Here is a 26,510-nt window from a genome sequence, read left to right as displayed (position 1 = left end):
TCAATATATGGTCAGTTGCAGAAGTAGTCTTCCTTTTCTATGGACATGAAATAACAAATCTGAATATTTTTTTCATGCCTGTTTGAATGACATTCAACAGTCAAATTCCAGGCAGAATGACTAAAAAGAGGTATTTCCAGCCTCAGAAGAAAGATTTTTCTACAGACTAGAATGACATAACTGAAAGTACCAGAACTAGAATGTCAACAGATCACATCATTTCTGCTCTGTAATTAATAAGGGAGCTAAAATACTCTCAGACCTGAAGAAAACTCAGACCTAAATACCTGGAAGGGTTAAGTCCTCCTCCATGTCTAACCTCGCAGCAGACAGCTATAACCACAGCATTCTGAAAAAGTCATGCAAACTCTCACAAGTTGACTCTTGAATTTACATCCTTTGCTAAGTTCTGATTCAAAAATGTATCAATATACTACAGCATGTTTAAGCAGATATTGGAATTACACTGTCTTATTTTTAAAAAAAATTTAGACTAAGTTCATTACACTATTATGCTTTAATACTTGGCAGAATATAAAATCTCCCTCATTAGCCAGCATCAAGTTTGGCTGCACCGGAGTTACACAATGGTGCTTTAAATTTACAAAAGGCTCGAGCAGATATGGTACTGAGGATACTTCCACTCTTCCTGAAAAACCAACACACCACCAACCTTGTGTGTCTTTCACCTTTTTTATTTTTCCACATATTAATTTTGTAAGCTTCACAATTAATTTATAGACTTACAAGAGCTAACACAGGTTCTTTAATGAATTTATGGATTTCCTTCCTCAGTTGGATCTGGAATCTTTAAGACTACTACTCTTACGTGATTTCAGTGTCCATGCTGACAATGTAGAAGATATGTTTGCTTCCATGTTCATCCTCTGCTTTAAAGGTAAAATCATGTGTTTGTTTGGTTTATCTGTTGTCCCTTTAAAAATGCAAGACTTTACTGCAAGATTTTTGTCTTTTCTTCATATTTATCATTGGAATAGATGACAATTCTTCACACTCACCAGCTGTACGGTAGTGTCCTGGTTTAGGGCAAATTTGGGAGGAAACAAACCCAGCACAGGTAACACTTCCAATAATTCTGTCTCATTTAATATTATCAATTATGAAACCATTCTAGCATTTTCTCTTTAGTTTCTGCCATTGTCTGGGTTTTTTTTCTGTTTTTTTTTTTTTTTTTATACATTGTTTGTGGTCAGTAAATGGAAAAAATAGTCCTGACAGTGTCATTCATGGCAAAGCATACAATATTTCTTACCTTTAAAGTAAGCTTTTAGATGCTTTTATTAGCTTTCAGTTTTCTACATTTTTGAGGATTTCTGTAGTTTTATCAGCTAATTCTATTACATTAGCTTTCTTTTTCTTCATATCTTATGCCATAAATATTGTTTGGATTGTTTATAATCTCTGTTCTCCAGTATGTTTTAATTTATGAGATTATTTTCTTCATATCTTAATATGCACGTTTTCAATTACCGTATACACATAGTTATTTATTTTTAAATTTCCTGGGTTTAATTTCCTGAATAGACATTTTTTTTACATGTCTTTTCTGATGTTCAGAAATGGCTAGTTTCTAATAATACTGTGCCAGTTTTATAGACATTTTGGCCTTACTAACCCTGAGGAATACTGCTGGGATTTACCATAGACTTGGGGGAGGGAGGAATTATGTTCAGCCATCAGCAAAATGAACAGGATACAAAGAAGAAGCTGCAAAATCTGGTGTAAAATGAAGCTGCAGAATCAGACTTTTTGTTCTTCAAAATATAACTTAATGTTCATTTCTCAAGTTCATCTTCAGAAACTAAAAGTGTCCTATAAATTCTCCTTAGGAGAAAACTGTATCCCAGTCATATATCTAGATCTAATCATACAATTTTGGAGCTAGTCACAGAAGCCATGAGAATAGAAAAACTTATACGCAATCTACCCTTGCATGCACATTTCAGGCAATTGATAATGAATACCATGGTTTGCTTTTCCTTTGGTGCTGCACATCAGTAAGCAAAGGAGGAAGGAGACCCGCTGAGGATAGTGTTCAAGCTCTGGCTTCTTGAAATTCTTTGGTAAGATCCTTGTCAGTGTGATGAGATAATCTTTTTCTCACTCGCTCAACTCCTATGTCCTATGTGAAAGAAATATTTTATCCTTTTTTTCTTGCATGCTGGCAAGTTTTCTATTGTTGCTCTCTTCTCTTGAGAAGGCTTTAGGTTCCTTCTGATGTTGTCCTTGCATGGCACACACATTTTGTCTTTTTTAAAGCCAGGCTTTTTCTGCTGTTTAGGGACTGAGAAGCTATCGAACTAACAAATCCTTTTGAAAAATCACTCATAGTCCTTATCATTCTTGTTGATAAAAATAAAACTCTTAAAGAAAAGGATTTCTGGAGCTGACTGTTGGCATGATGCAAATTGTACATCTTTTATATTCCTGTTGGTGTCTTGGAGACTATTATCACTCAGTACTATGAGAGCTGCAAAAGACCTGAAATTAAAGAGCAGAAGTAATAACTTGTGGAGAAACTGAAGTATGGAGTCATGAAGTGACTTCTTGAAAGTCAATGATGCAACAGAGAAATGAACAAAGAATTTCTTATCCTTAATCTGAGAATTGAGCTTCTTGCACTAATATGCTTGATTCCATAAGTGGACCTTGACAGCCATAGTTAATAACACTATTCCACGCACAGAACAGTTATCCTCTCTTTCTCGCTCCCTTAAGTAAAAGTTTTCAGAAGTGTATTGCTTTGCCTGTATCTACATAAATAAACCAATACTAAACAGACTTCAATCAATTTTAGGGCAGGCCTGACTTGTTTTTTTCCCTGCCTCCTAGAACAATAGGTGGTGATTTAAGGGGTGTCAAACTAAGTAGCATTCTCAAACAGTTTTCAAGCTCTGTTTAGGCATAGTCCAGATAACTCACAGAAACCCTACATTTGCATATTTGATAACATCCATAATTAAGCACTGAGAAAGTTTTACAGAGGTAGCCAGACTTTGCTATTTGGTTCAAGGTTATGAAATAGATCTCATTTAGTATACTAGTATAAATTTCGTTCTTGTGCACCAATCATTTCATGATTTACCTCTTTCAAGGTAAAGAGCCATATTATGCAGAGGCAAGAGACACCATGCAATCAAAATATTATAAACCATTTTAAAACACACTGAGGACTTAAGATTTGGGTTTATCAAAAATGAAATTAAACAAAATAATGAAAAAACAGACAATGTAGGAGATTTTCTTTTCATAAGTGTCAAATAATGTAACAAGGGGCAACACTCACAACAGCTTGGAAGGTTCCTGATGAACATTAAAGAATTTCTTGGGCGTTGTGGGGGACAAGATTCAGTATTGCACAACATTGTCCACATAGATTGGAGAATCTCTAATTTTGGAGTTTCACTCAGGTAAACATAGTTGACCTGATTTACTGTTAGTGTCTCCTTCTTTTTTCTACCAGATAACCATCCATTTAGTCCATAGCAAATCAAGAAAATCTTTCCCAAAATATGAAGAACAACACTGGAGGTAATCTGGGAATGATTCCATTTGTTGAATGCTTGCACTTCTATTTATGTGTATCCTGTTTAAAATTGTCTTTCATGGTGGAAACATGCAGACATATAATTTGGATTCCTTATAACCATGAAAGCCGCTATGAGAATTATTCTGCTAATAATGAAATCCTGGAAGGGTGATCAACTTCACCAGACTGCTTCTGTTTCAGCCATCCACTTGTGATTACCTCTTCCAATTTTTTTCCATTCTATTAAATGTTTTCTCTTAACTAGATTCTTTTAATAGGGCCTTAAAACCTCACATTAAAGAATGAACTTGTAAATGTCAGGAAATGTATAACCTTTAGGAGTTTGGATTTTGTTTTTTTTTTTTATCCTATTTTATAATGTTGCCAAAAAAAAAATATAGGTATAAAAATACTCAAGAATAGTCTCCTAAAGGTAGCAATAAATGTTTTTCATTCAGTACAGGAAATACCTTCTGTCTGTGATTTTTATTTTGCTGCGGGGGAAAGAAGTAATCCAGGTTCTATCGCACTAAATTTAACAAAACAGGGGTTATCCTTGCACAACTAACATACTTGTATAATCATCTGAATAACAGTACGATGCATAGCTGTTTCCTGTGAATGCACGTTGTAGACATCTACATTTAGTTGGAAAAGTCTTATTAGTAACTCACATTTAAATAAGGATCTTAGATCTACCTGCCTCATCCTGCTTATATGTGGATATGGCACTTGAGGGCATGGTTTAGTGGTTTCCATGGTGTTGCTAGGTTGACAGTTGGACTTCATGATTCTAAAGGTCATTCCCAACCTAAACAATTCCTTGATTCTATGATAACTCTCATTGTCACAAAGTTTCAAAATTTTATGCTCTTCAGCCATCTATACAGAATATTGATGCCCCTTTTTGTCCATAAGACAGAAACTTCAGAAATGCAACACTAGGAAGAAGCAGGATTTTGAGTACTGTAAAACCTGTACTAATACAGGTCAAATACCAGTGAGGACTGTCAAGTATTAGCTTTTCCACAGTTACTGACGTAACTACAGGTAAAGTAGTACTAACATAAGTGAGAAATTTCATGTACTAAGAGCCATAAAAGCCATATAGCACATTTCTAGAAGCAGCTGAATGACAGATTCTAAACAAGAACCTTGTGGAGACATACTTGAAATTTAGATAATATTGTGTACAACTGCAGTTCTCAAATTATGCTGGTTAGTTGCTAACTATCTTTTGAAATAGCAGGACCCTCTAAGTATGTCAAATGTTATTTTTTTCACCAAAAAATATATAGATTATGTAGACATGCAGCCCACTATTTTTTATCTGTTTTCCTTATTAATTTTTTTCAGGTGACTGAAGGACTGATGTTGTGACAAGCCTTCATAGGGTACAAAAATGCAGCTTAACAAAACTGGAGCTGCAAAGTCTCAGAATACATGGGTATATTCAGCTCGTCAGCAAAGAAGGTACAATGTCCAGTAAAGACACATAACACCAGCCATAACTAGTGTTGTCTTTTTAGTCACTGCAAGGATAGTTTATGTAGACAGAAGCTAAGAATTCTAGGAATGTTATCAAAAAGTTTTGGAGAAGATGGAAGAATTGTGGTGAGAAGAGGCTGCAGGAAATACAAGTTCTCACTGAAATTTAATTCAGTTAAATTTCACAGCACAGTCTCTGTGGAAATTAGGCTTTCTGATGTGTTGAAGTCAAAGATTCCCATGTGGTTAATCTTCTGCAGGTGATAGGTCACTAGCTCTATGATTACCTTATATTTAAACCCTGTCCACTTTCCATATGGTGGGAAGTCTTGCAGTTACTTTCCCACAGAAGGACTCAATCTTCAGGATGTCAGCCACACTCATTAAAAAAAGCATGCTTCTGTAAGAATTTGAATATAGTTTCTTTTAAAGATGCCAAAAAAGAGACAACTGGCATATCTATATTAAAAAGCTCCATGGTTAGAGCACATAAAATGTATTAAAGATTCAAAGCTCATTCTTTCCTCTGCAAGCATATATTTGTTCAGTGTAGTATTTTTTGATCTGAAAAAGGGAGAGGGTGCAACATTCAATTCACTTTTTTGAAGTATCTCAGGTTTGGTTTAAAAGACTGGTGACATTGTATAGGAAGGAGTGTATATTATATCTTCTTCTATCAAAATGTTTTTGTTAGCCACTTTTGGTTTCATACACATATATAAATAATTAAAAAAAATCTTGAAGTGGTGATTTTCTGTGACATAGGATGAGGAAAATATTATTCATCTAGAGATATTTCAACTATTAACATGTATTATTAAAATATTGGTTATGATCTGTGATCACTTTTAAAAAATGCAAATATTAGTGTGTCAGCCATATAAAGCACTGAACACTGAAAAGACCGTCTCTGGAAACTATTATGTGACTAGTTTGAGATTCCTTTCACTCTTCCTGACATCCTTTACATTATGTTAGCCATGGCACAGCCAGTCCAGAGAGGCCCAAAGGTTTATGCCCTTGCATTTATTTGTGTGGGAAAACACCTTGAAAAAGCCAAGGCGTAGAAGTACAGTGTGTCTGAGAATGGTTGGATACTTTGATAGCTTTGACTTTGCCTGTCTTGAAAAAGCCTTAATTTAAATTGTTTCCTGTAGTTTGGCTTATCAAACAGAAATGAGATTATTCTGTCATATAAATGGAGCAATGTTATGTAATGAATTATTAGATATTAATTTAACATCTTTTGTCTATAGTGAAATTATGAAAATGCCTGATACATTTTTATAGACACAAATATGCTATTTATAATGAACATTTTAAAATTTACCATGAAAGGAGGGAGGTTTAAAAATTGTCGCACTCATAAATTTTGTGGGTTGTAAGAGTCATTTATCTATGCAAAACCTCTTCATTCTATCTCTATTCAATTATGTAGGTCATTCCACTAACTCTAGATGTACTCTGCATTGTACAATGTATCGTTAAAGAATACCTTTTAAATGTCTAATCTGTATTCATTTACTATGCAACTGACTCACTAAAGTTAATTAATTAACTGCATTGAATCTGAAGCATTGAGAATGTGGTCTCATAAGGTCAAAATCAAGTTGTAATTTTAAAAAATACTCTAATAGCCCATTAGATGTGTCCATATAAAATAGTTTTGCAGCAGGAGTTCTGCAGTATCTCCTCCTTTTCTTCTTCCCTAGTACATTGGTAATGGTAATTGGCATAGTTACAACTTGATTTGATTCTGAGTCAAAAAAAATAGTGCTCATCTGTCATCACACTCTCCTGCTGAGCTGTGTTCTTTCGTACTTTTGATGATATGTCTTCCATCACTTTTTAAATTGTTTTGCTTAGTGCAATTGTAAGATATTTAATAATTTAAAAAGAGATTAATAAATAAATAGCATAGGATACAATTTAGCTGAGTTGGAGATTCCATCAGCTGTGAGTCAACATTTACAGTTATCAAAAAATATTCATAACTGTTTGAAATAAACCAGCAATTGAATCTGTTTCTTTAGGATATCTTAGTGTGAAAAGAATTATAAAAAGGGCTTCCTGAGAACATGCAGTTTTGGCTGAAAAATAAATAAAAATCCTTCGTTATCCTGTGTTCTAAAGCAAAAGGGTAGTGTGTACTCATATCTCAAGATTACAGCCAGACATGTAGATCTTCAGCCTTTTGAGCTGTGATCTAATAATGTAAAACTGATACTTTTTTTATTCATAAGTTTAAAATTTTTCAGCAGCCACCTTGTTGGTTAAAAATGTTTCTGTTAACAAAATATGTTGCATGCATTGCACAGGCCTATTCTAGCAAGTAAAATAGACAGGATATGTCTCGTCTTAATCCTAAAACAAAGATTTCTTTTTTGCTCAACAAGTAATACATTTGTCCATGTTCAGCAGATAACAAGCCAACTTTAATTTCCACAAAGGATATTTATGAACCCCACGAATGATACTTAAAGAACCTTTAATTTGTACCTATTTATACTACCACAAAACATATAATAAAAAGTGTAAAAAAAATATAATAAAAAATATTATAAAATTTAATTTCAATAACACAGATTAAAAGCATGTAAATACTATTTTGTTTTGCCCAGGTGGATAGATAAGCATTTCCTTGAATTTTATTTATTACATTGACTGTAAGTTGAGTGAATTGCAATTCATTCACCCTATGGACATTCAGTCTTCTGGGACAAAGAATGTGTCTTCCATTATTTTTTACATCCTAGGTAACATAGCCATTTTTGGTGTAGGTCCCAAATACCACTAGCAATCATGATCATTTACATACAAGGCAAGGAGGATACATTACAGCAACTTGCCATAACAGAAAAAGAAATTTTATAACTCTGAAAAGCTTTCAAATAAATATGAATCATAATCTTCTGCCCTGCAAGAATATTAATGCCTTGCCAATTTGAAGTGAGCTTAGATTTCAGGTTTTAAGGCCAGATTTAAAAATCTGATGCATTTATCAAAACTGACTTCCTGCATAGTACTGGATATAAAGTTCTATGAAGCAATGATGGTACCAGGTTCAGTAAATTATCACTGAAATAGCACAACAATGTCTTCAGGTTATACAGTACATGTCAACTGCTTTCCAAATTGTTACAATACTGAAGGGCATATGGTGATTTTTTTCACATTTCCATTCATTTCCATTTTTCATTTTTCTAACTTCTTTTTTCATATATTGAATTCTGTTAATACATTTTCCAGATCAAAAAATTCCCTATCTCCTCGCTATGCAGCCTCACCTTGAATACTGTGTGCAGTTTTGGGCAACACAGCATAAGAAAGATATTAAATTATTAGAGAGTATCTAAAGTAGGGTAGCAAAGATGGTGAAGGGACTTGAGGGGCAGCTGTATGAGGAGCTGCTGAGGGCACTTGGTCTGTTCAGCCTGGAGAAGAGGAAACTGAGGGGACACCTCATTGTGGTCTGCAATTTCCTCATGAGGGGAAGAGGAGGGGCAGGCACTGATCTCTTCTTGTAGTGACCAGTGACAGGACTCAAGGGAATGTCCTGAAGTTGTGTCAGGGGAGGTTTAGGCTGGGTATTAGGAAAAGATCGTTCATCCAGAGGGTGGTTGGGCACTGGAACAGGCTGCCCAGGGAAGTGGTCACAGCACCAAACCTGACAAAGTTCAAGAAGTGTTTGGACAATGTTCCCAGGTACACAGTGTGACTCTTGGTCCTGTGCAGGGCCAGGGGTTGGACTCAGTTATTTTTGTGGATTCCTTCCAAATCAGCAGATTCTGTGATTCTGTGAAATGTATTGTGTAAAGATTACCCTTCTGGGTCAGTCATCTCACACTCTTATCTGATGTAAGTAGATGGAGCTTCTCTAAGTTTCTCACAACAAAATGTGTCTTCCTAGGACAACGATCACTCTCAGAGCATTCATATATCATCTCTGGAGAAAAAGAACAGTTTTCCTGTGATGGTATCACTTATGCTAAATTATGACACTGCCTTCTGAGTAGAGGTGATCAAAAACATTCTGAATTTATTGAGAAAAAAAGTAATTTGATTGTCTGATAACAATTCACCTGTTAGAGCATGACAAAAATTTAAAGCAAAAATATAATCATCCTTACTAGGCATTAGTTTGACAGTACAGAATGGTACACCCTATTTTTAGCTCTGTGTTAGGAAAAGACCCATCAGCTAGCCACACTGTCATTTCTGCCTGAGGAAAAATGAAACTACAGCTCCCACTTATCAGAAGTTATGAGGTACACAGTCTGAGCATGTAAGAGATGTTCTATGTTTTCTCTGTTCACACTGTTCTACAGTTTATGAATATTTAAGTATCCATTGCTGTAGTGTGGAAATACAGATAAGCTCCTTTTCAGTTCTGTGTCCTTGGAGGTTTCAATCATTGGTACTCTGTTTCAGAAATAATTTAATTTCAATAACACAGATTCAAGGAGGTTTGTTTTAAAAAAACTTGCAGTAAAAAAACTTGTTTGAGATGTGGGAGTCCTATTTCCTTATCTGCTTTCTGGCTGATTTAGAGCTAGCTTTTTGGTGTAATGCAGTCTAGGAACAGCATTTACTATTTTCATGGCCACCTTACATTGAGGGATTTACCTTGAGCTTTTCATCTTCCAGAATCCCTAACACCATTTTAAACTTAATGTCTTCTCAAACTATACTATCATTCACTCTGTAAAAATGACCTTACAGCATTCATTGCTTCTAGACATTTCCTTTCTTTAAGGGGTACATAGGTTGATCATAATTAGCAATTGTTTATGCTACTTTGCCGGTCTTAAAGATGTGTGGAATTTTTTTTTTTTAATTTTTTTTTTTTTTTGGTAAGGAAACAAAAAGGTATACATTTTTTCTGGTATTGGATAAAATATAGTTCCTAGGTTAGGAAGTAAAATTGCAAACACCCCATTGAATAAATAATTGCAATAATTCATCACAGAAATTTTGCTTGAGCCTTCTTTAGAATAATATTTTTTGGCAATTCATAGTGTTTTATGTATTAAATATACGATTGGAATAATTAATGTTAGGAGTTGCCAAATCTGGAATAGGGGTGAGCCTATCACAGTTCCACATTTACAGGTGTAGCCAACATTTAGGTTTAACATGCATTCCCCATAGGCACATGTAATCCATAGGCACAAGACAGCTGTAAAGCTGAGTGCCATGCCCAGCCCCATGGGGCTGACACCCTCCTGGGATGCCCCGGGAAGAGCCAGGTCAAAGGCACATTTCTCCAAATTGTTGAGGTTGCACTTTGTACAGCTGTGCCTCTGCGCATCCATGCACACATGGATTTTACCTTAAAATCACACTGTGTCCTGGTAGATTGGGACTGGTTTGTCCACACTGTGGGTGGGATTCACCACGAATTTCAGTTTGCACAAAGATCAATAACACCTGCAGTACTTCCAGGTCAAAGCAAAGTGACGTACAACTTATTTGACTTGGGTATAACCAAATAGTAGGGACGTGGCATGAGAGTATGCCGAAGTGGATAGCTGGCGAGAAGGGTCCAGAAGTAAAACAGGCAGCCAGTTAAATTGGATACTTTCCCTAACCCAGATGCACTATTTCAGTGAATAAAAAGTTTATTTGACAATCTTAGGCTTTAGTTAGTATTCCTGGATACTTTCCCTAACCCACATGCACTATTTCAGTGAATAAAAAAAGTTTATTTGACAATCTTAGGCTTTAGTTAGTATTCTGAAAAATACTGAATATAACCCTAGGTAGCATGTCCTTTGAATGCATGAGTATAACTAATGCCTAAGTTTTCTTAACATTTTCCAGCAAACTAACTTTACTATTTTTACTATTATTTAAAAAAGAGTCAGGTCCTATTGACTGAATCTATTGCCTATTCAAGAAAGAAGATGCAAGTAGTTTTCACTGTTTATCATGTTAAAATGAAAAAAACACATTGGTTATCAATGAGAAATAAATCAAGCCTAATTGAAAATGTTGTTATGCACATTTTAAAATGCATTTTACAAAATTTTATGTTTTCTGAGTAAAAATACTTTCAGAATGCAAACAAAGCCAAGAAGTAGCATTTTCTATTGAATCAGTCAAAATTTAAAAGTCTTGTTGAATTTGTCAGCATGACACACAGTTAGACTTGATTTATTACCACCTGCTTTATCAGTTGTAGAAGCTGCCATATTGAATGAGCTAGTTTAATCAATTTAGTATCTGTAATATGAAAAATATGGACTACACAGACTACTCAGAAAATAAAGTCCATATACTCTCTCTATATTTAATCCCAAGATTGAGTACACAGGGCACAGAAGTGTGGAGTCACAGTTGTAATACATAAAAAATTACTTCCAGACTGCACTCAGATATGTGTTTTAATTGGAATACTTTAGCTGATTTTAACTTACATAATTTGCTGTTTTCCAATTTTTTGGCTCAATTTCACAAAAAGAATGCTGAAATATCAACATTTAATGAAGCGTTTCCCATCAGAAGTGTGCTTTTGAAACAAATTTCCACTTTCCATAGATTGGTTCACTTTGTGGAGTGCATAAATTGGATTAATTTTTCAGGGAACTAAATTGAAGGCCCTGGTCAAGTCTACAGGCTCAGACTGGGCTCCCACTAGGTTAGCTAATATCCTTTCCTTTTCATGTTAGTGCATGTTAGTTTTTGTGAATTTCCTTTTCATGTTAGTTCTTGTAAATTCAGAAGCAAACTCCATCACCAGTACAGCTAGGAGCTCAAACCACGAACTAGAACTACCCACAAAATGAATTGATTCAGCCTCATTATGGAAAATCTGAATACAGAGCAAAATAAAAATAGTCAGCAGATTTGCATATGAAGAATAAAGGTGTCAGGACAACAAATGTGCCATCTTTTTTCAGGTTGCAAGGGAACAGAAACTTCTGTATAAATCTCGGGATTGAGGACAGGCTGCAGCTGCACAGCAGTTCAGCAGTGAACCACCTCTTCCTCCACAAACAGACAACAAATAAACCCATTTGCCATGCATTAGAATAAGACCAAAGCATATGCAAACATGTGAGCAGATTTTGCACCTGGCTAAAAGTCAAGCATGCAGTTAAAACACACCTAGCTCTTTGGCTGAACTGGTTTTGACCACTTAGGCATTGGTATCAAGCTCCACCAATGGTGTGATACAGGCTACAATCCAAGCTATTAATTTAAATTCTTTCATGCTATAAGACCACTTTTGAGGGAAAAAAAAACAATGCAATAATAATAACAATAAAAATTTCTTCATTCTTTGGAATTATGTTCAGCAAAAAGATATCATAAAGCATGATGAACCACTGTAACTTACCTTAATTGAAGCATTTCTCTAACTGCAATTATTTCAACAGGTTTTTGCTAAAGAACAACATTTTGAAATACTATCTTGCATCCAGCCATATATATATCTGCCTTTATTCCCCAACAATATATTTTGTGGCATGCAGTCTACTCAGTTAATTTTATTCTCCCTCTTTAACCATGTTGAAGCAATGAAGATTGCACTGCACAAAAATCACTTTTTAAATTCAGTTTTAAAAAGGAATATATTTTAATTTTAAATTTCATTTTTAAATACAGCGGTAGTTAAGAAAAATAAAAAATTCTTCTTTGGCCTCTTTGATCCAGTATTCTGAACGGTGTAAGATATTCCCTATGTTGTGAGTTTTACTCCAGACTATGTCTAGCTTAGTCCCATTAACTATATTTAAATTTTCATTATGACTACAAAGAAATGTCATTATTATCATTTAACTTTCTGAACTCTCAATATTTTTAATGAAGACCTAATTCCTGTTTTGAATTTCCATGAAGCTGTGCCATATTTCCATATAAATAAAATAATAATTTTGCTAGGATAAGTATGTGTGAAGCATCACCATATAGTTAATAATTATTTTTTATTAAAATAAAACTGTAGGAAATTTACACATATCACATTTGAATTATATTAAGATAGTTTGAATTTTTTGTTTCTTTCCATTGTTACTGAAGTAATATTTCATTGCTTTTAAAAGAAATAAAAGTTTAAAAAAGCCAAAGCATTATGTCTATTTTGATGGGAATTATTTAGACAGTTTGGCAACTCTGGCAAACTGAAGTTTTAATTTGATATTTCTTGTCAGCCTTCTCTTTTTTACTTGGTTAACTGCTATATAGTATTCCAACCATATTGCCTTTCACTTTCTACTAATTTAAGACATCTTATTTAAAGATATAAAAGAGAGTATTGCCTCCAAAAGGATGCAAGCGGATTATATTTTTAGAAGTTCAAAAGCTAAGAATATTTGTCATATAGTCATGAAGAAGCCAAATGTAGTAATTCATATGTATTTATAAAGATATTAATATATATTTTTATAAAGAAATGTTTCATGGTACAAATTCAAATTAGACAAGAATCATTTGCCAAAAATTGGAAGGCCATGTGTTGTTGATCCTGGTAATATTCTCTGCAGTTCTGAATCCTTACACTTAATGGGACATACTGAAAGAAATAAATTATTATGTTGTCTTTGTATTCAGTCTGTCTTAATTTTGATTAATCTATAGCACAGATAAGCATTTTCACACACACACACGCACACACACACACACACACACAGAGGAAATGCCATTCTTATAAAATATTAAGCTTGCATTTATTTGTTCGTTTATCTTTCCAGAGTTTGAAGTATCAAATATGACTTCTCATAGTCTCAAGTTTTTTCTAGGAAAAGAATGTCTCTTACTAACTTGATTTTGTTCAGTTCATACCCAGTGATGTCTCCAGTGATACACTGTGGACAGATGGACTGCCTTCCTACAACCTCAGAATTTCTGAACTTACTCACTGCCAACACATATTTCTGTTTTCAGGACAAAGTGTTTTGCAGTAATGGACAGACTTGATGCTATGTTCGTAATTAGATTGATTTTTTTTTTTTTTTTCCCCACAATGAAGCTGGAATATATCTCTTGAGAAAGGAAAAACCCCTCTATCTTTTTCAATGGCTGAATTACATTAGTTTACCAGGATTTGATTTCTTTATTTTTTCTTAAGTCTGGTTACTCAGCTTTTAAGTTTTTTATGCACAATTTTTTATTACGTAAGAATAATAATGATGGACTCTTCTTCAAGACTCAGCACTTCCCAGGTTACTTGTCCAACAATAAGCAAAACATAGTTTATATCTTATGATTCATCTGTCTTCAACTATTATTTTTGGAATGATGTTAGCTCTGACAGCACATTACAAAAGAAGAAATCTGGTGCTCTGCACAGAAAATCCATCAGGTGGTATGATTCTAGGATTTTAACACATTTTATGCTGCTGTTTTTTTCTGTTATATTGATATTACCTTTCCATGGGGTAGAGTAAAATGGGCTACACTTGGAGAGACTGAAACAGCCTGATGGAGGGCTGAGGAAAAGGCTACATTTTGTAATTAATGTATCATAACACTATTTGCATGTCATTTAGCTGGTAAAAGGCTGCATAAGCACTTTTGGTATTACTTTTAGGTAGCAGCAACTGGAAAGAAGAGTTTTGGACCTCAGGGTATGCACTGGAGTACTCATACAGTAAATGGAAATGAAACAGATGTACCTCTGTTTTTATAAATTTTCACTTGAAGACTTGCCAAACTGTAATGTAAATTTGTATAAAGTCATAGTGCATATTTTTGAAGTAGACAGAAAAGGAATTTCAATACTTTGGTGGTGGAGAGATGAAAAACATTTTTCTAGTTCAGTGTATGATCTATTATGATTCAGTTGTTTTGATTTTTCCAGCATAAAAAAAGAGGATTTTTACATGCATTAAGCTAGACAAATTTCAAAACAGTACAAAGTGGCTCTTCATTCTCAATGCAGACTTGAGTATGTGTTCCCAACACAGAGGCGGTGACAGGGAACCCTGTAGAAAAAGATTAATGACACTAGAATTTACCAGCTTGGTGCTTACACTGCACTTTCAGTGTGCATGGGTAAAGTGTTTGTTTTCCTTTTTAGATTGCTTACCACTGCTTGATTTACTGGGCAGCATAGTGAAGACAAGTTTTTAAATAACTGTGGCATGGCTACCACCCTTCTCAGCAAGCAACTGAACTTGTTTTAGATTACTTGTTTAGTAATAATGTTCAGGAAATAATGTAATACTTCTTTCTACCAGGATTTTCCTCAGGAAACATGAACTTAGAGAATATTGCATTTGCAACTCACTTCTGATTTCAGATATCTTTGAGATCCATTGTCCATAAGGGCAAAAATTTATGAGCAATCGTAGAATCTGTGAAAGGATCCCTAAAATATCATATAGGTAGTACTAATTATTTTCAACTATACAAGGTATGTAAAAGTCAAAATGATTAATGTTGGTTTTTAGTGAGTTTAACAGGTCTAAAAAGGCATCACAAATTCCTAAGTGGCTATGATGCAACATGACATTGAATGAAAATCTGATTCTTGGTTATTCTGTTGAAAACTCAATGATTTTAATTCAGCTGCAACTGAGGAAGTGTACAGCTTGTGCAAAAAAAGGCAAACTGCTTTCCTCATATAATCTAATTAGAGGTGTAACTATAGGAGCAACTTAACAAAATACTGCAAGCTTGTTACTGGAAAAAAGGTTCAAAACCTGACATGAATTAAGACATTTTAACAGTCAGAGGTCTGTCTGAGACCTGCTTCATAACAAAAATTCATCTTCCCGATTAGTCAGAAATTGTAGTTACTCAATATCAACTCCTCTTTTGGAGTGTGCTTGTCAAGTTTGAATTGCTCTACCTATAGAAAAAAAAATCTACTTTCAGAAAGACTTTCTGAAAGTACGGACAAAGGTGGTAATCACCTGAGGGAGAGGGAGACCTCATGCCCTCTGATTCCACTAACAAATCACTCAGGAAAGGGAAGAAGTGGCACTTAGGTTGAGGTTATCCAAGGTTTGACTTTGATATCATGCATAACACCAAAAATGAGAACCTTATTTTTTAAACAGTTTTGCTTAAACTTTTCACAGCAGGTGAGCACAGAAAAACCAGCAAGTGCCCCAGGCATGAAGAAAGAAAAGGTAAAAAAAGGTGCCATCAACCTCTAGAGGACAGGTTAGAAGAGGGTAATTTTAGAATGACCCTGCAGATACTAAGGTCAGCTAAGCAGAATGAAAATTGTGGTTTGCATACTGTAAAGAAACATATAAAGACTGTATCCTGGCTTTCCTTAAATATCTGCACTTTATTTACAAAGGTGTAGTCTAGTTCTAAGAGACATGAGTGGTGGAGTCAAATGAAGGTATACTCTATATAAATGAAAGTATACCAGTCAAACTGGTGCAAAAAATATTGAATGTTTCAAAGGTCATAAGAGTATTCTGAAATGACACCACATTTCACTATGAGAAAGTGCTGCATTCTCACATAATTTCCATTTTGACTTTTAGTCTTGGCAAGTGAATATCTCACTACTGACAAAGGCAATATTTTTATGTTTTAGTATAACTTTCATGTGAAAAGGAAAACCTCTTACACAAATATTTTGATAAGAGCACAATCTTTTTACTACATCTGTCTATATCAGACTGTCATTACATAATCTAAGAACATATTATCTGAATAATCAGGGCCTACAAAACCATGTTGTTGCAATGGCATGACTGATTCTTCAAGTGTTCCTCCTCCTGAGAAGGAATAATTTTAACTTCCTCCCTAAACAGCTTCCTCCAGCTCTTGGCCAAGAATCTAGGGCCAAGGATGGCAAGCTACTCAACTTCCTTTAGGATGAACACATATCCCCTTAGGGTAAAAATGGGGCAAAAAAAGGCTCAGGTCAGTTTCAAGGGTATTTAACTTGTACAGTTTCACTGGAAAGTATCTCTGCTGGGTTACCTCTCATCAGGGATGTGTAGTTTTTTACTTGTTCCTAGTTGTGTGCAGACACATAATTTAATATGAATGCCCAGGTGTAGCTTCAGAAAACTCTTTACCTTCTGACTCCTGAAAGCTGATGTCCTATGACTTATTTAACATCTGTCTTGAAGGAGGCTCTCTCGTCACCACATTTTTAAACTGGCTTAATGAGGAACTTTTGTTTTGTTTTCCCTCCACTGTGTTTACCCCTCTAGATTTATGAAGAGCAACCAGAGTACACCATGCCCTTCACTTTGCTAAGTTCTTTAAATTAGATTCTCAAAATGATTCATTGAACTAGCAGTTTTCCCTCCCCTTTTTCATTTTGTATTCCTTTTTTTCCCCCATGTGACTTTATGCAAATACTGCATTTGCATTCTTTGGGAATGTCTGAGCTGTTAAGGAGTTCACTAATTTCCACTGCTAAGAAAAGATTCTGCCTTGCAAAAAGACTGTTGCCTTGAAGAGAGGAGGATAAATGCATCATTCTGGATGACTCCTCTACACCTCACTATTAAAAAAAATTGTGAGAAACATGACATTGTAGTCTTGTTTAAACTGTGTGAGTCCTTCTTGTGCTCATTTAAAAAGTTGAGACTTTGGTGATTTCCTGCAGGAAAGGATTTCTGGTATTACAACCTGATCTGCCTAAGGGCAGAAGTACTAACATTAAGTTCCTACTTCATACAGCATTTTTTACATTGTTAGATAGTGAATATTCAGGATTTTTGCATAACATTCTGAGGGATACATTGTCTATACTGTCTGTACTGTCAAGAGGTACATGCAACATATTATTTAAATGAGCATCTAGTAGTAAATTTTAGGAGCTCACTCAGTTTAAATGTCTGGAATGTACTTCAACTTTAGGTTTGTGGTATAAAGGTCCTTTTAAAAGTTTCCTCTATTTTCAGGAAGACCATTCAAGATCTGTCTTGTTGAAAGCCTCCCCAGAAAGACTTGGTAACTTGTTAAGCTTCTGCACCTTAATGGTGGAATGCGTGTCACCTAACCTCCAAATAATAATAATGATGCCTTATTTTTTGTAATGCAATCAACTGCCTTTGAGACAAGCCCATTCATCTATTTTAAAATAATGTTGGATAAGTATTTTTAGCCAAGTGTGTGATCTATTGATCCAACAGCCCATCTGATACTCCTACATTTACATGAGTCCCCTAGGTATACCTTTGATATAAAGCCATTCAGTCCATATTTGAAAGGTTCAGACCATAAAAACAAGCCCGTACAGTATTCTGCACCAAATTAACTCAGCAGACACCAAATAAACTAGTAAAAAGCATAGATTACCATCCAGATAAGGTCTTAAGACACATCCTAATATATTCATCTTCACCCTTGGTTGTTACAAAAATTAGCAACAAGCAAACAAATAACACTGCTAAAGGCAAACTGCATGTGGGAGGCAGCTACCTCTGCAGTTACACTTTCAGAGGGTGCAGTTGTCAGTCTGCAGCTGGCAGCAAGTGTGTGGCATGGTGATGAGGAGCTGTCACTAGGCTGTGGTCACCTCTTAACCTAGATCAGCACCAGCTGGAGCACATACAACTGTACTAATAGTGCCCTATTATATTTAGGAACTTTTGAATATTTAGCATAGAAGCTACGTCTTCTACATAAATTAGAAGATACTGCAATTATGTTTCCTCATTTCACTGATTTCATTAACTATTAATTATGGTTCAAGTGTAGCCATGGACTGAGTCAGATAAAGCATCAGAAGTTCAGTGCTGCTTTACATGTACAAGAACAAAATTCTCCTTCTTATACCAATCGGTTCTCTGGAATTACTTTTCCTGAATTGCAAAAAAGCCAAGTGCAGGGTAAATCAACAGCACTGAGATATGAAGAAATATTCAAAACAAAAAATGACAGAGCATTTCTTGCTTAAATAAAAATTGCAAAACAGATTTATTTCCACTTATTAAATTTCATTTTTCAAACCAGAGATCTTATTTTTTTTTCTTTTTTTTTCTTTTTTTTTTTTTTTTTTAATAATAATAATAAACACTGACCAAGATGGGAATCTAGTTTAAATAGATAAATATAAAGGGAAAAGCTTTCACCTACCCTTATGAAATAAACATCATAAAAAGGTCCTGTGTGTAAGGGAACACAGAGCACTACAATGGAACAAGGAGAGGGGGTGAAAGTAGCACCAAAACAGTTGTGCAACAGTAAATGCTAGTCCTGTGCTTTTAAAAGCCCACTGAAGTCAGCAAAAACTTTCCCTCTGCATCACAATCCATTACTATTATGCTTGTTCCAAAAAGCTCTGTGTCCAAGAAAAATTGACAAATATTTATGTGAGAAAATATTTTTTAAAAAGGAAATTTAATCATAAAACAATGGAATTTTTGTTTGGGTCAGTATCTGTCTCCAGGGGAAAGCTACATGGGAAATTCTAGAAGTAAATCAACAACAAAATTTCATGTACTTAATTCTGTATCCCAAAGGACCAATTCTGAATAAAAATTGAGAGATGTTTGTGCCACCATATTTCTTATAAATGGGTCTCCAGTGAAGGGGGAAATAAATTCACTGCTGCTCGGGGTTTGAGGCAATGAGTGGATATAATATTTTTTTAAAACAATACAATTGTAATTTCAAATGCAATCTTCCAGAAGTTCTTATCTTACCTCCAAACAAATTTACCTTGCCATATATTTAGTCATGCACCTGATTTCACTGATTGTATACTTTAATACAGCTACTAGTTAAAGGCTAAAGATAGACCACTTTTGTTTCAAACCTCTCTATATAATATTCATTAATGAGAAATAAATCTCTAAAAATAAAAATATCTCTTTCCTTATCTTTGCTCCCATTTTTTACAGTGAACCTAACCACTGAAAAGACTAATTTTTCCAAAACTCCATACATTTAAACACAGCATTCTGCTTACAGAAAATATTTCTTTTAAATATGTCTATCTCAAACTCCTTGTTCACATTATTAGGATCATTTTCTGGTTAAAGCAGAGATGTGACTCAGGAAATCTCTGTTCTAGTTATCATGCTGTTACTGATTTACTGTGAGATTCTGGACAAATTCTTTTACCCTCTGTGCCTCCAATTCCCATATAAAAAAGATAAGGACATTATTCATTGGGTTTTTTAGATTCCTTTGAAATCTTCCATAGATGCTCAATATTATGATTAATTATTACTATCAATATATATATATAATAATAAACACTGACCACATTGTAGTGGCAAAGCTGTCTCTGGGATTTGTACAGTATTCAGATATGAGAAAATGAGAAGAACTAGTCCAAATGTTAATCTAATGGCATTTCAAATGTGAAACAAATCATAATGAAAATATTTATCTTTCTTTTACATGACTGCAACTTTTTAAAAGACAATCCCACAAACCAAAAATTAGTCTGGTTAATTTTATCTTTTGATTAATATGCCCATGTAATTTAAAGAACAGCTGAACTAAATTTTCAGATTTTAACTAACTGTACACTACTAAGAAAGTGGATAGTTTCTCTCTGAATGTATATATCACTAAAAATGGTGGGGTTATGGCTTTAGCTTTGAAAAAATAATTCTGATTTCCTTAATTACTAAAATGTACTTAAAATATGAATGTACAGTTTTAGAACTGTGTATCAGATTTAATGGCAATATAGTATAAATGTCATATTAATTGCTAGTTTAAGTATATAGCCTTGCCTTTTAGAGTCTCCAAAATTGGATGTCTTCATACAGAGTAGTACTGACAGTTAAAGTACGCAACAGCAAGAATAAAACCTGTATGATTTTATTGATTTAAATGAGACCATGGCATGATATTTATATATTTTTTCTGTACCAAGTTTTGCCATTGCAGCATTAATTACCAATGACCAGAAAATGAAGGATTTTGTCTCATAAATTTTTGCACTACAAGTAAAAAATGAAACAAAAACATAAATGCAATTCAGCCATAGGAAATAAATATGTGACTTCTTTATTATTCATGTTTTATTATCATAGGAAATTATTCAAGTTGCTGGAAAATAATTGTAATGGACAGTCTGCAGCCTTGTCTCATTCAGTGATGCAGGGGTGGTAACATTCCCACCAGTTCTATAACACAAGTCACTTATGTTTGGCTTGGGCTGGGAACACAATCCTTGTTTTCAACAGACCCCTTACCATTAATGGTGACTTAGAAGGAAAACCTCTTGTCCTGGGTTGATCCTAAAGTGTCAGCTTAATTGTTTTCCAAGCAGCAAACTAACAATTGTTCCCAGTCATTAGGGAGATTCATGTTAAACTGGTTTCCCATTTCCCATTCCCAAAATTTTGGAGTAAAAAAAAAAAAAAAGTAAAATAAGCAGTGTCTCATAAGATTAACAGCTTCAGGAAAGCATGCTTTATATAAAACTGATGTTGCATAAGACAAGATAAACATTGGGACATATGTTTCAGTAGCACTCAATGTTAAAATTGTTTCAAAATCTTGTACACAAGATAAAATTACCTTTGCTATTAAAGGAGAACCATAAGACTGTGCTAAATCTAAAAGAAACACTGCAAAGCAAAAATGCATATTTTTAATGAAAGTACGGAAAAGATCTAAGTAAGATCAACAGTCATGTAAGGTTATCGGAAAAATTATGCAAATTGCTACAGAGAAAATATCTATTGCCCGATGCAGTCCAAAATTTAATATCATCAGTCCTTTGTTTTGTATCTCACCATAAAACTCTGTGTGTGTGTGTGTGTGTGTGTGTGTGTCTTTGGTTTCCATCTCAAGTGAAAAAATTTACATTGCAGTTCGAGGTTTTTTCTCTTTGAATGAATTTATCAGTATTAGCTATTAAGAAAGAGTATTGAATATCAAATAACATTAAAATATTAAATTAATAGTAAACAGCATTAATGCAATCAATAATTAAAGACATACTAATTGAATGATTGGTTAACTGTAATTCCTAAGCTTAAATTATAGTTTGCTAAATGTCAAATGCTTTTGTAGAAAGGCTGTTCATCCTGATGCGGATGAGGTTCATTCTCTTCATATCTCACACAAACTCCTCATTTCATCAGAACTAGCTCAAAACCAAAGCAAAGGACTGAAATGTAATGAAGATACTATCAGCCACTTTCATGCAAACGTTCACTATCAGGAGCTTCATTTTTACACTTTTGATAGGATTTGACATTAGATATATTGACTTTTAATACCCTGTATATAATGGAGTTTAGAGAACCTAGAGGATGACTCAACAGGCTAACAAGTATGTTTTCAGTTTAGTTATCTAGATAATGATGTTTACTGGCCTGTGAAACACCAGAGCACCTGAACTGTCTGTGTAGATCTGGCAGATTTTACAGAGGATCCACAAGTGACCCCCATGTATTTCCAGAGAGGAAGGCAGAGGACAGGAAGATAACCTAAACTTTTAAAATAGTAGAAATATGTGGGTATTTCTGTTCTCTAAATGTTGTTGACTCTGAAGATTTGATTTCAGCTGAGAGTTTAGACTCTAAATATAAATACACCAATTTTTAGAAGCCCCAGATGATATCCAATGCATGCCACACTCTGTGTCTGAGTGTCTCTCTTTGAGGCTTATGATACAGGAGGTAAGTAATATCAACAGGTTTGCATGTAGTGGAAGTTTGGGTTTGAAATCCCATTATCTAAAGGTCTGAATGATAAGGCTGAACTTTCAGAGAATTGATTTTGAGTGCTTGAAAATAGAAATTTAAAGCACAGGTTCAAGGTTTTAATGAGCTTTGGGAAGATACACACAAATCCTGAGGAGAAAAAATGCTTTTGTTATTTCATGATAGGTTTGAAGCAGGAATGGAAAAGAGTATTGGCCAATTCCGATCCAGTTGAAGAACTAGAAATGTTTACACTCATTGTTAAACTTCTAACAGTTATATGTTTTACAAAACAGAATAGAAAACAATTCTATCACAGCAGGCAACTAAGTGTTAAATGGAGAAAAGATTTGAATTGTTTCCTTCTTGTAAACAAATGTAGCTTAAACCTCTGACTGAAGGAAATTGAAAACTAATTAAACACTGAGCATATCTGAAAACCCAAAAATGTATCATTATCCTTTCTTTTAAAAATTAAAAAGTGAAATGTTCAAGGCAGTAAATGTTCCATCAGGCTTGGATTATAGAGTAAAATATGAAATAATATGAAACAAATCACACATATTAAAGCTATAAATAGAAATTATCCAAAATCAAAGTACAGTTAGAGGCCTGATTGATAGCTACTGAATTAAAACCATAAAAATATAAATAAGCATTTTATTACAATGGGTGAGGCAGAAAAATAATGGAAGAGTAATTTTGTGAATCCTGATATTCTGAACTTCAATCAACATATTATTATTTACTTCTTCCCAAAGATTTTCAATCTTTTTTTGAATATTCGGTCATACTTCTCTAAAAATCCAAGTTGGTGAAAAGCTTGGTAAGGTCATGGACCTTAAAATTCAGACCAGGTATAAAAAAACCCCCAAACAAAACAAACAAAACATAAAAACCACCCCCACACACAACAACAACCACAACAAATCCCAGTCCAGAAGAAGCAGCTCCCTTTGACCTGCTGTAATAGCCAGCTGTATTTCATGGTCGGCTGCTTTTGATGACAATGCACGTAGCTGAGTTTTGCATTTATCAGTCCAATGGATAAATAATTGCTTTTTTTCCAGCAAGGAAGAGTATCTCTTGCACATGTGAAGAAGCACAATTCTGTTGCTTTAACATTTCCTCAGTTGTATTTTATTTCTCTATTGGGGCACCTTTGAGCTGCAATGTTTTCGTTCTACCAGAGGAGTTTACTTCAAGTTCCAGGTGGAGTTTTTATTGTTCTTCTGTCAATATAGTAACAGGGAAAATAAAATTAAACTCATGTTTCAAAATTGTGGTTTCCTCCTAGACCACTAGTGGTAATATTGAGAACTTGGAGGAGCTACAAAGGATGTTCTGGGACAGTACATTTGTCTGACAGTTGCAAGAATGTATTTCACATTTCTCAGCAGCAGAAACAGTCCCTGGCAGCAAGCTTTTTGCTAAATATTGCTCTTTAAAAGCACAATATTCCCCAAGTATTGGTTTTTGGAGTGGTATTTTTTTAACTTATTATTTCTTAATCTCACACCAACTATGAAAAATTAAAATGGTGCAAGAAAAAAATTTTTATTCTCTGTTTTATTTCTTTTATAATACTATATTTTAAACATAATTGTTTAGTCCTGATAAACTACAGTTTAGCTAGAGAAAGAAAAGTATTGACAGCTGAACAAATACCTGCAAAACCATTTTGGACATGCTGAAAATTAGCTCACAAAAGAGATATGAGCTTCAGCTTGCTTTCATTAGTAGTGGCAAAATTCACCTCTGACTGGACCATTTATGTGTCCAAAGAAAGATTAAAAAGAAGAACTGTGTTATTATGTTCAAGATTCATTGGGTAGCCTTCACTTTTGTTTATTAAAAAATAGGAAAAGAGAAAACAAAAGCTGAAAAGAAGAAAAAAAACACAAAAAACCCACGAAGAATGAGAGAGGTATGTAGAGGGGAAAGAAAATGCAGCCTATTGGATTTAAGTGTCCAGTTTGATTTGTTGGACTCTAGAGGAGGTAGGAGCAGAAAGTGAGGTGCCAGATTTTATCCCCTTAGGAATCCTGGCTAATGAGGAAGTTTCCAAGGTAGGTAAGATATGTCCTCATTCTAAAGTATCTTGTTCCCTCCACCAAAATCTCTGTAAAGCTTTTGAAAACTTTCAATCAATGTTTTGGAGAGGATCAAAATAATGAAGTATTTTGCACAAGCTCAAACTCACAGTAGTGATTGCAGCTCAAAACTCTGAACTGTGGACCAAGGTGCTGAGACCGTGTTCCTCTGCTGTTTAATTTAATGGCAGAGAGAGGGATTTTTTTAATTGCTGATTATATCTCACAACTTGAAAGGGAACTTTTCCACTGTTATCACAACAACAAAGGGGAACTGGGGAATAATGGAAAAAAAGGTGAGACAGTGCATATCAGAGATAGAAAAGGCACAGGGTGTGAATGGCAGGATACAGGGACATAGCTAGAAACTTGCTGTATTTATTTCTGCTGTAGAAGGTGCTCGATCTGTGGAATTAAGTGGAAAAAAATGGTGTCTTTTTAAAACATGCTATTAGATTTTTTTTTTCTGGATGATTTTCGTTTTCCTTGAAACAATCATGCTACCCAACAGAAACTCATCTGTTTGCTAATATAATATGCCATTTCCACAATTTCTTACTCATTAGATCTATATTTTTCAAATTAATAGAAATGAATAAAGGAAAATATGTCACATGGTCTCCTTGTGCTGAAGTTTATAGACATATAAAAAGAATTTCAGCAAGAGAAGTAAAGTCTAGCACATACCAGGAAGTGCTGATAGTGTCTATATCAAGCTCTCAAGTGAAGTGCAGTATTTTCTGTTTTCAGGGGTTGTCTATGGAAAAGGACCTCATGTTCACCATCAAACTTTAGAAAACCTCACATTTCTTTTAAAGTAATTAAAGAGCTGATAAGTTAATTCTGTTACACTGTATTATCAAGAAAATATACAATATTTGATTAATCATTTTTGATTCTTCTTATGTTATTTGTCATGTATGATTAATGCTAATACATTGAAAGACAACAGATTTAAACTAAGTATTTTTAATTGATACTGACTGAATTTCTTTTCTAAAATTTATTTGCTTTGTGTTATCAGAGGTATTAAGAGCAGTAGGACTTCTTAAGGTGGTTAGAAATACTGTCTGAAATGAAAAAAGAATAATATTGATTCCCTTATTAAAAAAAAAAAAACCCCAGAAGATTCCAGAGATTTTTAAAGTGTGGGGTAGTTGTTTGGTTTCTTTTCTTTTTCTTGTTGTGCCTAGATATTTTGATAGATTCTTTCTTGTCTCTCCTAGATATCTTCAATCATTTCCTAAGTTGATGTCAAGGTTTGAATTGTTAAATAAAAGTTATTATTTCATAACTCTCTCAGTAAATAGTCTTGAGGTTGTGACAGTAGTAAAATTATGTCTAGATACAAAATGTGCTGTAGTAGTACAGACAGACTTTTTTTTTTCTTTACAGCTATCTAAATAGAATTTGGAAGGGGAAAGTGCATACAAATATATCAGTCTAGAAGTGACAAGGACAGCTTTGCAAAACATATTTTATATCAGTGAAATATACATTTAACCACAGTGAAAATATACACTGCTTATTCCTGACATAGACACAAAAATTGAGATCCTAACACAGGCTTTAGAAGTCTTAAGAATTATAGCAACATATTTAAGGGTCTGATCCTTCTTCCAGTATAATCAGACAGACTGTTTTTCCAATTATTTCAAAAAGACAGGAACCAAGACCCAAGATTTCTTGTAACATAATTCTTCTCATACATCTCTTAATCACTCTAGTCCTACTCTAGTGTCTGCATATTGATGTCTTTTCATCATAAACCTTGTAATTTGTCATTTAGCTTCTTCATGGAAAATCCTTCCTTTAACAAATTGAACTCACTTC

Source organism: Pyrgilauda ruficollis, unplaced genomic scaffold (genome assembly GCF_017590135.1).
Source record: "Pyrgilauda ruficollis isolate IOZ18807 unplaced genomic scaffold, ASM1759013v1 scaffold43, whole genome shotgun sequence".
NCBI lineage: Eukaryota > Metazoa > Chordata > Aves > Passeriformes > Passeridae > Pyrgilauda > Pyrgilauda ruficollis.
Note: the sequence above shows the minus strand (reverse complement) of the source record.